Genomic DNA, 12284 nt, shown 5'->3' on the forward strand with positions numbered 1-12284 from the left:
TTCTTTAAACAGCCCCCAGAAGCACTGCTTTGCCAGCTCTAAAGGGAATTTGCATGTGTTTCAGCATCAAAGGTTGATACGATCCTATCACCTAGGGACTGTCATGTTATCTAAGCGTCCGCATATCAGGAACGCGATAACATTGTGTGGTTCGCAGCTGCTGCAGAAACTACATATTTTCTGAATTAACCCAGGCTCAGATTTATATAAACTACCCCTGATAACATCTGCCCAGGACCCTCCTTTGAAAATGTGCAGAGATCCTGCCCGAGTGGGCTCGCTTCTGCGAAAATAAAAATCACATCCAAACGCCCCTCTCCCTGGAAAAGCCACGGTTGTTTTCGTGATGGTCACCCCAAAAAAACAGTGCAAAAAATGCTTAGCGGAGAAGGTAGAACAATGAAGATGTCAAGCGGCTTCTTGGGAGCGAGCTGCTGTGTCTTGTCATGCTTGGACACGAACGGGGAAAAAAATGTCTTTATTACCCAGAACGGTAACCTTGAAGTGCACTGGCTGCTTGATCCTATAACTTTCCCATTAGAAGAGGGCGCCCGCAATCCTAATGAAGCACAATAAGTAGATTATGAGACTCCTTTTGTTTTGCTAAACAGCAGCTTTTTTCTGCAGGGAGTCTCACAAAGGTGTGCGGGGCCCTGGTGCGTGGGGCCACTGTGACTGATACTCGATTTGTTCGGTTGGGGCCGGGGAGAAGAATTGAAGAAACCAGCACTAATGTGCAGTAGAGCCATGGGGGGTGGGTGCCAGAGCTGCCTAAATTAGAGTCATCAGTATAGAGGCTCTGCCCATTGTATCAGGGCTATAAAGCTGTCAGAGAGGAGCCCGTTTCAATGTTCCCTCATTCCTACCCTGGCGCTTCCTCCACTCTCAGCAGAGAGCTAAGCCCTGGGATCTTTTGTTTGCATGAGAAACTACTGGCATTTTACATTTATAAGGACTTTTAAGGCTCTGCTATGAAAAATAACTTTGTCTCGAAAATACAGGGGATTTTGTTGTTGTTGTTGGGTTTCTTTTAATTGCATGCAAACCAGCTAGTTAATTTGTGTGCTCCTCTGAGAAGTCATTTTTTGCAGAAAGATCAGTGGTCAGTTAAGATGCAAAGGGGAGCACAGCTTTTTACCAGGCTGCAATCTTTCCACCTTGCATATTCATTTTGATTCCTAGAGGAGGTGAGCGCTCCAGGGGAAAACAAAACAAAACAAAAAAACCCCAACAAAACAGGGATGCATTCCTGCTTCTGTGAAGGGGCCTGGTGTAAAGATAAGAGGGAACAGCAAGTGGGTCCACCACCACCAAAACAGGCTTCCTAGCAATGTTCTCGTAATCATTCCTGTGCTGGATGGGTGTGGAAGAGCTATTAGGAGTGGCCAAACCAATTTGCAGGCTGAGAAGATGCAGCGTGCAAAATTGTATTCTTTGGTTTTAATTAGGCTGCCCAACCTTTGAGAATTGAGGTTGTAGAGTTGTGGGTCAAATGAGGACCCTGTAGCATGGCTGTGGATGTGAAAGGAGAAAGGCTGCACAGCCAAGCAGGAAGTTTCATCACAGCCTGCTCAGATGTTAGTTGGTTGCTTGTCATCACTCTGGTCGAACTGGAGATATATGGAGAGGAGTCTCTCCTATTCTACTTTGGCGTCTCCGTGTGAATCTGGCAACAAACAGAGAGAAAACATAAATCTTGGGAAATCAAGTCAGAGTAGCAGAGGTTTTTGATCTCTGGGAATCTCTGTTTTGTGTTACAAATGCAATCCTGGTGCACGTTTGGGAGGGCATGATTGCCCTGGTCTCTGGACCTACCTGGCCGCATGGACAGGCTGAGCACATCTGTACAAATCCTCATTTCAAAAGTATTGAGTGTCTCAACACAAGGTATACGCAAGGATTTTCTCAAACTAGAATGAAACTTGCGTGCATTCAGTTCTTTTGATGGATCTGTAATTATTTGCTAGGGAGTTTCCCTGCCAGTCCTTGGTCTGGAATCACATCTGAAATACTATTTTCTACTGAACCAAGGCAGCAAAAGGGAGAGGAGGCTATTCAGTTTGTCAGTGAGCCGTCCTTCCTGAATGTGATTACTACTTACTATTTTAATGCTGATATTAACCCACCATGGATTGAGATCCTAATATGTGAACTGCTGTACCAGGGCAGATGGATATTGGAAAGCTATCTCCTCTCCCAGAAAAGCTGACCCAAGGCACCAACAACCAAACAAGAAGCCATGTAAACAGCTGTGCCACCCCCCAAGAGCAGAAGTTTTCATATCTAACCACTTCTCACAACACAGGGAAAGAAGACTCAGTTACATGGTCACCTCAATCAACACTTGAATCAATAATCAATGGCTGGGATCCATTCAGTCAGCTAAAATAAAGTACAGCACAAATGTGATGGAACTTATTAAAGTTATAACAAAAATGATACACACAGAAAAGGATTTTAGATGTCAGATATTTTGGATCTTCTCCGTATTTAAAAAAAAAAAAAAAAGCAATCCTTTCATACCTGATCCAAGCAGCTAGTAATGTTTTTTGTCAACACTGAGGCATGTTACAAGCATGAAGTTTGGAGGATTTTTTCAAAAACTTTTCTCTTTGATCTCCCAAATCCCTGGTTGGTTTTATTTCCTTCCTCCCCACTGCTGCCCGCTCCTTGCTCCATGATTCCAAAGGGCTCTGGGAGCTGCCTCCTTCCAGTGCATTTGCCTCTGCATATTGGCAAACACACCACAGATCATCACAGCATATGCAATAGTATTTTTAAAACCTTTCTTCCAATGGGATCGAAAAATCCCATTTCTGCCTCATTTTTGAGAAAATGGGAAAGACTTCTGCAATGCTGGGCAGTGGGATGGATGGGAGATGGGTGTATGAGGGAAGGCACCTGTGCTACCCCGCTCTCAGGGCTGCACATCCCTCACAAACCACGCCTGAGAGCCCAGCCTGGACACCTCAGAGACAGCAACAGTTGTTGGGAAGCATCTGGGGACGTGTTTATGTAAAAGATATTGTTGAAAATAAATCTCGCCTTGAAACTGTTTTTATTATTGGCAAGGCGGGGGGCATTGGAAAAGAGACATTAAAAAACAAATCTAAGTCAGTATTTTTGGCCAAGGCATAAAACGAGTGTCTAAAATAAAGCCTAAAACTTGTTAAAAAGCAAAGCTCACTATTAAATTCAATGGCAACAGGAGCAGGCCAAAAATACGAAAACCTGCTTCAGACATTCTGAATGAAGCTCTTGTGAACTAGACCCTTTTAACAGAAGTAATTTTATTTCTTTCCCTCCTTTTTTAATGTCTTTGTTTTATTTTTAGCAGCAATCTTGTTTTTTCCTCTTTCTGATATTTTTCTGTAAATAATAATTGGTTCCTTTGTGGCAGCGTTTCCACATTGGCAGTGGCATGTAGTGCTTTCTTGGAGGTGGCAAGAAAAAAGGGAATGATTTGTTTCAATGGGTTATTGTTGAGTGAATGCAAATATCTGCAGCCACCGGAGCAAATAGGAGCAGGGGATTAGGCGCAGGAAGCTGGCTGAGTGGCATAGGCCATCTGTCCCGGTCCTGAGAAAAGAGGAATCTCGTTTGCAGTGTATGTTAATTAGTTAGCTGATTGGCTCAGCTGTCACCTTTGCAGAGTGAAAGCGCACGGGCACAATTAAATTCATGTCCATATATGTTTATCAAAGCACATGTTTTTAGATGGCCTTGGTTTTTAGGTGTAATTTTGTCTTTTCAGGGAGCTAGAGGATTCTTTGCTATTGTGCCCACAAATGGAGGGGAGGAAAAAAGGAAAGAAAGAAAAAAGAAGGAAGAAGAAAGAAACTACCTTAATTAAGACATGATCTGGATTGTTTGCTGAAGCGTCTCTGGCCACATTCTTTAATGCACTTGAAATTACCCATTTGCATCAATAGGCGTTAGCTGAATTTATTTCCATTCAAATGTATTCCCTTGATGTTTCTACAGAAGGTGGTAGGTTTGGAAATACGTGTATGGTAAGTTTGGGCTCCTACGGTGCCCCCATTCAAACACAATGTCAATATCCTACACTTAAAAGGGACCCGTTAGTTAAAGTAAAACACTCCCTGGTTTGGGGTGGGTTTTGTTTTTGTTTTCATTACATTGACATCTCCAAGGCAGCATCCCCAGCAACTTTCCTTGGGAAGAAGTTGTCTGCTTGCAAGCCCGGAGGAGTTATTTCCCATGGTGTCATTTCAATTATTTTTGATTTATTTGTTTACTGTCTTCCAGTCCTTGTCAATGCACAATGGGACACGTCTCCCCCTCCACGGGCACACGGGGCCCTGCCGGCGGGGTTTCGGGATGCTGCGGTGCCTGAGGAGCCACGAACATCTGCCCGGCCACTCGCACGCTTCAGCGGTTGACGCAGAGAGGGCAGGCGAGGGGAGAGGGCAGGTCAGGGGCGAGGGATCCTCCCCGGTTGGGGACACCGGCGTTGACCTTCACACACAGGCATGAAAGAGCCTCAGAGGCTCCCGGTTCCAGGCTGGAGGAGCAGCCGGGGAGCTGCTCTCCTGAGGCTGCTTTGCAGCAATGGTAGATTTTTTTCCTTGTTGGCCTCAGAGGAGAAACCCGTCACACAGCCCACTTGGCTCAGGGAAGTGCTGGGGAGAGGAGCTGCCTCGAAGTGCTCCAGCCCAGTGCCACCAGGCTACGTTCACAGCACCAGCTCCCCAGGGAAAACTCCATCCTGCCCTTCCCACCCTCTGGCAGGGTCTGGCTACAGCTCCTCAGGCTGCAAAACCAGCCAAGGGACACATCTTCATGGCCTGGGGAGATGCTGTGCCCCTTGTCTGCCCGTGTCTGCCTGCAGGGACTCCCCATAAGCCAACAAGTTGATTTACAAGGCAAGGATGGAAAAGAAAATGCCAGGAACGCCCTTTATTGGAAAAAAAAAAAAAAGCGCAAAAACATTCAAAGCTCCAAAAGCCAGAAGCAGAGGAGAAGATGTTTATATCCAGCTCCTAGTTGTGAGCCATGCAAAAGGAATACACATCTCTGTGCTAGGGGCTTGGGTCCTGCTCAGGGATAACGTACCCTGTGTGCAGGCTGTGGTGAGGAGGAGCAGGGGTATGGGGACATTTGCATGGTGACAGGGCTGCTTCCAGCTGATGGGCCATTTCAAAACCTAGTGTGTTTGAATGCTTAACTCTGCAGAGATGAGACAACTCCTGTGTGCACGCAAATTGACAAAACATGGAGGAATCTCCAGAAAAACATATGTAATAGCTTCTTGCCCTGTTTCACAGGGCTCACAGCATTTCCTCCCTTCCTTCCTTCCTTCCTTCCTTCCTTCCTTCCTTCCTTCCTTCCTTCCTTCCTTCCTTCCTTCCTTCCTTCCCTCCTTCCTTCCTTCCTTCCTTCCTTCCTTCCCTCCTTCCCTCCTTCCTTCCTTCCTTCCTTCCCTCCTTCCTTCTCTCCTTCCTTCCTTCCTCCTTTCCTTCCTTCCTCCCTCCCTTCCTTCCCTCCCTCCTCCCTTCCTTCCCTCCTCCCTTCCTCTCTTCCTCCCTCCCTTCCTTCCTCCCTTCCTCCCTCCCTTCCTTCCTCCCTTCCTTCCTTCCTCCCTTCCTTCCTTCCTCCCTTCCTCCCTTCCTTTTCCTCCTTTCCTTTTGGTGATTTGGGACACAGACCCCCAGCCACATGGACCCTCACTGTCCCACTGGAAAGGTGAAAGCTGGGCTAGGTGAAACCGTTCCCAGAGACGCTGAATCTCTCCAGAATAGAAACCTAAGCAATGTCACCAGCATGGCCTTTGATGGGTGACACTGGCTGTCTTGGGAGTACATTCAACCCCAGACAGTAAATTAAACACATACACACATCTAGTCCTATTACTCTTCTACGTTATTCATGGGTCCTGGTCAACTGTTATATTTCCTAATACCTTTCATTGGCATCACACTCTTATAGGTTGTGTGTGTAAATGTATTTCTTCTTCCTTTTCAAGACAAAGCACTAAATCAGCTATATTTATAGAGGATCAGCAGATGGCCAGCAAGCTGTGAAAAAAAATTATATTTGTCAGGCTAATAAATCTGAAAGGGGAGTTTCAGCAAAACTCCACAGCACTTGATGCAATTAATTTCTGGCATGGTATTTTGCTTCTGCAAAATTATCCCAGGCCTTCAGTGCACAGGGGGTGCAAGGAGTTACAGACGTGCCATAAGAGCAGCATTGAAGTGCTCCTGGGATGTCCTTGCAGCCCCAAAGGGAGGGACAGAGCTGCTGTCCCACGAAACAGAGGGAGGACTGAGCTGCCTGAGGCTGTGCTGAGGATCCCACACCAAACATGGGAACTGAACATGAGCCAGAATTTGGGTTCAGTGTGAGACAGGAGACATGGGATGGGCACAGCCCTTTCCACGCACCTTACACCAGATGTTCACGGCTGGAGTGGTAAATTCGTGCTCACTCTATGGCATTTCACTCACTGGCTCTTCTGGTTATTAGTGAACATCCCGCGCCTTTGCAGGGGCTTCGGGGAAGCCTGGGAGAAACACCAATGTGAGAATAAAGAGAAAAGCTGGCAAGGTTCAGGGGCACAAAGACAACCTGTGATCATGGTCCATTAGCAAGGGAAAGGTAGGAGCCCTGCAGGGGCAAGGAGATGTGCTCTCAGCATGGTCTCAGAAATGGCATAACTAATACAAGACCCGTTACTCTTTTTTTCTTTAACCACTGTGCAACAAGTATCCAGATATTCACGTCATGACACTGTAGTGTTTTCCCTCATGTCATAGCTAATCCATAACCACCTTTACTCCCTTCCACTGTTGGAGACACAGGGTCTAACTAAACAGGGCTTAACTATGCATATACAGTATTAGTGAAGATTGTCAAAAGTCCTAATTAAGACAGGTAAAAGCTGTATATTAACATCAACCGATCAGAGCAAACCCTGGGAGTTTTCTTTCAGTAACACAGCAGGTGTGAAAATATAACTTGTCCCCTCCACGGGAGGCCTTAGGATGCATTAGCTGAAATGTTTTTAAAATACACTTTTCCTTCTAATTTAAACCAGCTTGCTGCATCAAGTTGCTCTGGAGTCATAGTTTTCACAAGCAGAGCGTCCAAGATGCTGTTTTATGAAGGAATTTAATTCACAGCAGAGCATGGGATGGTGAATGTGTTCAGCTGTCAGAGGTGGCAGAGCACTGCTGTGCCAGGGAGATCGTAGAATCATAGAGTAGTTTGGGTTTGAAGGGACCTTCAAAGCTCATCCAGTCCAACCCCCCTGTCATGAGCAGGGACATCTTCACCCAGCTCAGGTTGCTCAGAGCCCCGTCCAGCCTGGCCTTGAATGTCTCCAGGGATGGGGCATCCACCACCTTTCTGGGCAACCTGGGCCAGTGTCTCACCACTCTCAGGGGCAACAATTTCTTCCTCATGTCTAACCTGAATGAGATGTTCTGCACCAGCAAGTGCTGAGCACCCACTGGTACTTCCTCACAATAACTCCCATCGAGCAGGCAGAATGAGTACATGCACAAAAACAGCCAGTCCTCCGTAGTCATTACTCTTAATTACAGTGTTACTTGATTCAGGATTACCACAAAATTATCCTGATTTGCCACTGCCTTAGGTAGACGTTTATACCAGCACAAATTGAGTGCTAAGTGGGTGTAAATCAACACCAGTCCCTGAGCAGAGATTTCTGACATGACAGCGTTTTGCATTCAATTTCTGTAGCAGGAAAGCGGAAAAACAGCTCCTCCCACCCTGAGACCTCTGAGACAGGGAGCAGCCCCTGCTTGCCAGACCATTCCCAGGAGCGAACCTCAGGTACCCACACGCAACTGTCCTTGCAAGTCCTTGCTACTTCACTTTTTTAATCCTCAGCCCTCACATTTCCAACAGTGAGAGCTCTGCATCTCCCAGGTCGTTTGTCCCCCACAGAGACTCGCAATGCTCCTCCATGTTTCATTTAAGAGCCATCTCGCAATAGCCGGAATTTTCCTCTGAAAAAATAAATAAAGGTCCTCTCCCCAACGCTCAGAGAAAAACCCTCCCCAAAACCCAGCGAGAATCAAAGCTAAATTAAACAGGACAGCTTGTTCCTTAAAAAGGACCAGAGAAGTTATTTTGGAAGACAACTGCTGGAGGTACTGTGAGAACATTGATATCCAAAGCTGTCATAATATTTGACCCTCAGAAAACAGGAATGTCCATCCCCTGGGTAAACTCAGATAATATTAAACGGGGAGAGCGAAAGAAAACACTTGTTGTCTTTCGGAAGAGGGACTGCAGCAGTGCTCCTCGGCCAAGCGTGCAGGCAACACGGAGATCAAAAGCTGAGCTTCAAGTGCTTCCAGTCAGGAGCCTTTCATCTGCAGCTCTGCAAGCGTTTAGAGATGAAAGTCCTACAGTTTCACTGGGAGTGACGAAAAACATTCCTTAGGACCTCGCTTGAAAGCATGGCTGTCTGCAGAACGGATTTATATTCGGGCTTTGTGCTTTTTTTCTTTCTTTTTTTTTTTTCTCCATCCCTAGGACTTATATTATACATGTTGGGCCAAATGCAGAGGTAGACCAGCTGCAGGCAAAGGAGAGGGTAGTGGGGTGCAGGGATTGCTCCACCAGCTGTGGATTGTAGTCCCAGTTCCTTCAACCAGATCCATGTGGGCAGGGTGGTCTTCTTACCCGCAAGAGGGTCTTGGATTTAATCTTCTCCCTCTGTTGCAAGTCTACAGAGACACGTGGCTGGCTGTAGGAAAGTAATCAGGGAAGGAGGCAACCAGATTGCGGCTGCCGCAAAAGCATCGGGTATGCAAGTATTCAGTGAAGTCTCGCAAATGATGGCTCTCTTCTCAGAAATCAGGATCACTCAGCATATGCTTCACAAACAGGGGAAAAAAAAAAACAAAAAAAAAAAACAGGGAAACAGGGGGGATAAATTCATGGGATAATTTATTCACAATGAATAATTCAACTAGCAGAAGTGACTACTCCAAAGATTGGGTCAAAAGTTGAGTACTTGAATAAATGAATTGCCCTTTCACAAATATAAAAAGCAGAAATCTCAATATTTATCATTTGCAGACACACAAATATTCCAGAACAACATTTTCTAATGAAGCAGGGAGGAGTGTTAATAATAAATTCTATTGATAACGGGAGTTAGAAAAGCAAATAATAACTGACTGGAACATGTTTATATATGAAAAGTAACTTTTCAAACAAACTGTCAACAATGGGCTGCATTATAAGACTATTAGGAAATAAGAACTCTGTAAATAACCTGTCTACCCCAGCAACTACTGAGCCTTACTGCCAGTAAGTAAGCATTACCTTGGAGCATGAACCAAGCTGTTGCAAACTTGGAGACATATGGCGAGAGTGCAAGCAGGGAAGATCAAGATCCGCAGCTGAGACCAGACCTGAAGCCAACCAAGGCAGAAAATGGGAACTATCGGAGACCTCTCTTGGTGTCACACCCCTAGAGGAGTTTCATCCCCTCCCTGGCTGGGTGTGAGGTGAGTTTTGCAGCCGCTACTGCCCAGGGATAGTGATGTGCAGCCCTGGCAGTGTCCATGCAGAGCCATAGAATCATACAATCATAGAACTGTTTAGGTTGAAAAAGACCCTCTAGATCATCGATTCCTACCATCAACCTAACACTGCCAAGTTCACCTCTAAAACATGTCCCCAGGCACTACATCTATGTGTCTTTTAAACACCTCCAGGGATGGTGACTCCACCACTCTCCTGGGCAGTCTGTTCCAATGCCTGACAACCCTTTCCAAGAAGAAATTTTTCCTAATATCCAATCTGAACCTTCCCTGGTGCAACTTGAGGCTGTTTCCTCTCATCCTTTTACTTGCTATTTGAGAGAAGAGACCAACCCCCTCCATGTTACAACTTCTTTTCAGGCAGTTGTAGACAGTGATAAGGTCTCCCGTCAGCCTCCTTTTCTCCAGGGTAAACAGCCTCACTTTGCTCAGCCACTCCTCAAAAGACTTGTGCTTCAGACTCTTCACCAGCTTCACTGTGTGTGTCCCCACCACAGGGTAATCAGAGACACCTATCTCCAAACCAACCAGGATGGCCACCACATCCTTTTCACCAGGACCAGCCACATCTAGGTTGCTTCTGGTTGGAGCAAATGCATGTGAAACTCTCAGTTGTAAGGTGTCTCCCCGTTCACTGCCTCTCTGCAGTAAGATGCTCACGGAGGCTCACTGTGCTTTCTTGGAAAGACATTGTCTTTCCTCCAGGATTTTGTCTCACAGGGGTCCACACTGGCATTGCTGGATACTGTTGTAGCATGAGCAGATGCTGAGGTCCCTGTGGGACTCTGAGGGTGTCTGTCCTCACGATGTTTCTTTATTGGTCCACCTGCTGTGCCACTATGGAAAATCTGCTCTTTTCCAGTAATTATAGGGGCAGATCAACATAGAGGTAGGAGCTGATGTGAGCTCATCAGTTCATTTCACCCAAGTTACTGCCAGTCATGTTCGCTCACGGCTGTTCTAAGTCATGGCAGGAATTCCTCAGTCCTCCGCCACCTTGCTGGAAGCAGTAACTGAACTTCAGTCAAACCAAGGAGAATTTGATTCAGTGCAATTTGGACTGATCAAAATTAGGGTGCAAGCCCTGCAGGTTACCTTAATCCAGTCCTGAATCTATCTTGAGATCACATTTGGAAACACAAAGGTGGAGAGCGAAATTCAGTTTTCCCTTATGCTGTACACAGTTGTAATGGGCAGAGCTCTCACTAGAGATCAGTCTGTGTTACATGGGGCACAGGAAAAATGACTTGAGGGACCAACAGCCCAAAAAGGGGGAAGGAGGTTGATGAGAGACAAAGGCACATCTAGCTGGGATTGGAGCTGAGGTGCTGCTTTCCTTTTGCAGTGGGGATGTGGACTAAAAATGTCCCAAATGCTGCCTTCCTATGATGCCCTTTGCCTGCCCTGAAGAGCGGGCATCTCCTCCAACCACTCATGATAACCAGTGTGGTGTTACTGAATCACAAGGAACTGCAAAACACCACCAAATGGTTTGACAGTGCAGCCATGGTTTCGGGCCCCGAGCAGGACAGAGAAGCAGCTCTGCCTGGGAAGGCTGGTGTGCAGAGCATCACTTGGCTCTGCCACAAAGCCCTGCCTGCTGTGACGAGCCAAGGGCCACGCAGCAAATAGTGACCAAGGCAGGACTGTCATGCTGCTGCTTCAGAGTCCCCATCATCTCACAATTGAAGCACAGCTTCTCTGTCCAACCACAGACACAGATTGCAAGAAAGTTGGCTTGATTGGATGTTTTAAAATTTTATTTTATATCTGGAGGAGCGAGAGGAAAAAAAAAGACCGTTTTCAACTTGGCAACAGGAATAACAAACACATGAGAATGAGAGCTGACAGCCTTAATTTGTGGTTACATTTCTACAGCTTCATCTCAACAAGGATTCTGGACACAGAGGAGGCAAATAGTGCTCCTACCCTATAAAAGAGGTACAAGAGGGAAGAATGTGGTCCAATAATTACAGAAATGGTCTGGAGTCAGAAGGACTCCACTACGAGCAATTAAAAGGAAAATTAACCATAAGAAAACTTTTATTTCAGTTTTATAGTTAAACCCACAAATAGAATAAATACTGTACAGTCAAACTCCAACAAACAAGCATGCCTGATTTTAATGAGCAAAACGAAGGACTTGTTTTATGGGATATGTAATATAATAGTCCCGTGGCAAGGGAGCCTATTTCTCCACTGTTCTGCACTGCATGCAGTTATTCCAAGTGGTGCGAAGTGGGTGTAAAATGCTACTGAAACTGAATTTCTTCCTTGTATTGTCCTATGATTATATTCTACACCCCTTGCATGTACGTGTGCAACACTGTTCTGCGTGAGAATCAGCAGATTAAAGAAAAAAGACTATTACTGAGGTAGGAAAGGAGGGGAGGGAAGTAGAAAGGTTCTGGGCTCATCCCCTTGCCACAAACATCCTGCATGATCCTCATTGGGTCACTTCATTTTGGCAGAAGGTGGGCTGGTCGAGCTCTGGCAGTGGTTCAAATTGCTGGTGAAGGTGGATGCATGGGGCTGATGAACCATGAAACACCTGTGCCATAGCTGAGCCACTCATCTTGCCACTTGCTGCCCCTTAAGTACCCCTGTGGAGCTGTAACTCTTCTCTCAGGGATGAAATCCCTGATCTCACGGTCATGGTGTGGTGCTTACAGCCATCACAGCAGTCAAAGACCCCTGTGACAGGGGTGCACCAGAGTTTGTAGCCAAACTTTGTTG

The sequence above is a fragment of the Patagioenas fasciata genome, chromosome 4, assembly GCF_037038585.1.
Source record: "Patagioenas fasciata isolate bPatFas1 chromosome 4, bPatFas1.hap1, whole genome shotgun sequence".
NCBI classification, from domain to species: domain Eukaryota; kingdom Metazoa; phylum Chordata; class Aves; order Columbiformes; family Columbidae; genus Patagioenas; species Patagioenas fasciata.